We start from the raw sequence: 3,212 nt of genomic DNA on the forward strand, positions 1-3,212 counted from the left end.
CTTAGGAAGAATGCCTTTAAACTTCTGCCCTGATTTCTCCATCCATAGGGCTCCAACTGCTCTTTCTTCCTAGAATTCTACTTTTCTTATCTGCAGGGGCCACTCTTTGTTGTTTCACAATGCCATTATAATTCATAAATTAAAAACTAATTTTCTCCCATCATTACAAAGTGATATTAAGGAGCAGGGTGGCAGTTACGTGTGCTCCTTAAATAGGTCCTGACTGTGACATCGTGATTACCTCCATTTGTCAAGTCAAGTATATATGTGTTCATTATATGCATTTGACATGACAGGAAAATGTAATATATTTAAGTAATGTGTCAGAATCAGTCAATATTCAAGAAAAAAAAATAACCTAAATAGGCAAAGAGGGACTGAACAAAAGAAATTGCTTTTCAACTAATGAAGGGTTGGAGGTGCATAAAAAGGGTAGCTGCTAGTGCCCAGAGACCAGAGAATAAATGAAGATGCTGCACCCCCGTCAGTGTCCACCGTGTGACCACTGTGTAGTCTGGGGGTGCCTGTTGGTTGTCTCTATAGGAGCTGAAGCTTCCTTTGCTGCTGCAAATGGCAGGTACCTGCCTTTGGCATCTGGGTCACATGAGCATCTCCTACTGGAAAAATCCTTCTGGAACCCTGCTGTTAAGAACATCTGGACAATGGGGTTTCTTGCTTCCCTCCACTACAGTATAAGGAAGAAAAAGAAAGAGTAAAGTTGAAAGACCAAAAATGATCAATTCCCTTGAAGTAACTAAATTGCATGTAGAATTCATAGTAAGATATTGAGCATTGGGAGCCAGATTGCCAGGTTCAATCTCTGCCTCTTAGCAGCACAAGAATCTCTGTGCTTCAGTTTCCCCACAAGAGTAGTGATAAGAGAAATACCTCATAGAGTTATGGTAAGGAGGAATTAATGTATCTGTGGTCCTTAGAACAATGCCTGGAACATTCGTTTTTTTGGTTGCATTGTGATCCCATTTTAAAAACTCTCTTTTGGTGGAAATTGATTTTAGAAAAGGATATTTTGATACTCTTTAGTGAAGTAGCTCACATTTTCAAAATTCATAAACTCCTGGGATGTTCTCTCTGAACAGAGAGCCACATAAGATGAAATGTGTATGACTGAATTATACCATAGACCTTAAGCTTTAATCATTCTGAGTAATAGTTTTTCCTCATTTTTTCTCACAAAAGCTCTTAAAATAATACTAATGTTTAAAAAATAAAATTAATTTTTACTTATATCTTTCTCTCAAGAAATGCAAAATATAAAAAAGAAATGCAAAATACTGTGGATTGAAAAACAAAATGAAACAGACAATGGTGAAGGTTTTTTGATAGCTGACTATAATGGTGTAAACATTGAACTTGCAATTGAAAACTTGAATCTGAGTCTCAATCTTGCCTTTTACTACCTGTGTAACTTTAAGTCACTTCAATAATGCCTAGTTTTATCTTCTTTCACCATAAAGTGAGGAGGGAATTGGACCAGGTGATTTCTACAGTTCTTCCAGCCATTTTAGGTTGCTGTTCTACGTAAACCTATTATACCTAGAGATCTAATTGATTCAACCAAGAGATGTGACCCCATATATATGTGTAATCAAGTTGTTCACTGATGAAATAAAGACCATATGAGGGTAAGGGTCTTGATTTGAGTCTCAAAGTCACTAACTGTACAAATGCTACCCACTAGTTGTCTCCTGTGCTATCGACCTAAAATGCTCAGCTGTTGATAACTGTGAACAGGCTTAGTTTTGTAGTTAGTACGCTTCACTTTAAGAAGGCAAAGTATAGGTTATAATTTCAAATTTGAAATGAAAAAAGTAAAGATTAATGACTTTCAATATAAAATAATTGTTGATTTTCAAAAGATCTCCCATATCGTTTTCTAAATTTCAAAATAGCCTGAATATTTTGTAAAATATTTGTAAAATATTTTGTAAAATATTTGTAAAATATTTTGTAAAATATTTGTAAAATATTTTGTAAAATATTTGAAAGTTAAAATAATTTGCACACAACTTTTCATAAGGGCTTAGAGATGTCTGATAATGTGAAAATAGAATTCAAACAACATAGCATGACATAAAATATCAGATCATGATCCACCCTCTGTTCTCTATTTCTACTCCTCATCCACCCCTCTCCTACCTCCAAAACTTCTCATTCTAACTACTAAGACAACCCCTAGGATTATTAAAACCTAATTAATCTCTTCATCTCCCATAAGGCACTTCACCTAGATCTTTCTTAGGGCACTTAATCATTCTCCCTAATGTGGTCTCCTTTGTGGCCACATTTTATGTCTCATTGGCCATGAATCCCTCTGAAGATAGGCTCCCTACCTATCGTATCCTTGGATTTCTCACAGCATATTGCAAGAAGCAGAAGCTCCAAGTTGTCCAGGCAAGGTATAGGTATAGAGAGGGGTGAAGTGTCACAAATATGTGTCTGGGGAAGGGCCTCTTCAGGAAGAGCTGGTGAGGGCTACATTTCAGGTGTGTGCTTGTTCTCCTGATCTGTAAAAATATCCACAAACAAAGCATATCATCAATCTGCAGAAGAAGCCATTTCAGCCACCTACTGAGAGTATCACACCATAGGGTGTTGAAAGGGCAGGTGTTGTTAGGAATATGGGAATCAGAAATATGATCTGCATAGAAAACGACAGTTCATTAGGATGTGCCAAGTATGGACCAGGAGAAAGGATGGCCTTTTCAATACCCCTGGTCACTTGTCAGGTGTTGCCCCACCTGTGTCTTTAAAAGAATATGATCTCTATATTCTCCCCATGTGCCCTCAGGGTCCTTTTCTTTAGAAATTATATTCACCAAGATCACCTCTGATTTTTACTATTTTCCAAGTAGTCTTCTCTGATGAGAAGAAAATTTGGTAACCTACTGACATGAATACTGTAGTATGCTTGTCAGTTACAGTTAGTTTTAATAGTGCTTATTTTTTCAATTATAAAAATAATACGTGCTTATAATAGAAAATTGGGAAGTGGTAAAAACTAGAAAGGAAGAAATAATTATCCACAATTTAATTGCCTAGAACACCCATTGTTAACATTATAGTGTATTTCCTCCCAGTCATTTTCTATGAATATTTATATAGATGAATTCATTTTCTGGGTACACTCTTATTTTGCACTTTTAACTTAAAGTTGTAACATGAGCATTTGTCTATTATGGGTAATTATTGTA

The sequence above is a fragment of the Pteropus vampyrus genome, unplaced genomic scaffold (genome assembly GCF_000151845.1).
Source record: "Pteropus vampyrus isolate Shadow unplaced genomic scaffold, Pvam_2.0 Scaffold285, whole genome shotgun sequence".
NCBI lineage: Eukaryota > Metazoa > Chordata > Mammalia > Chiroptera > Pteropodidae > Pteropus > Pteropus vampyrus.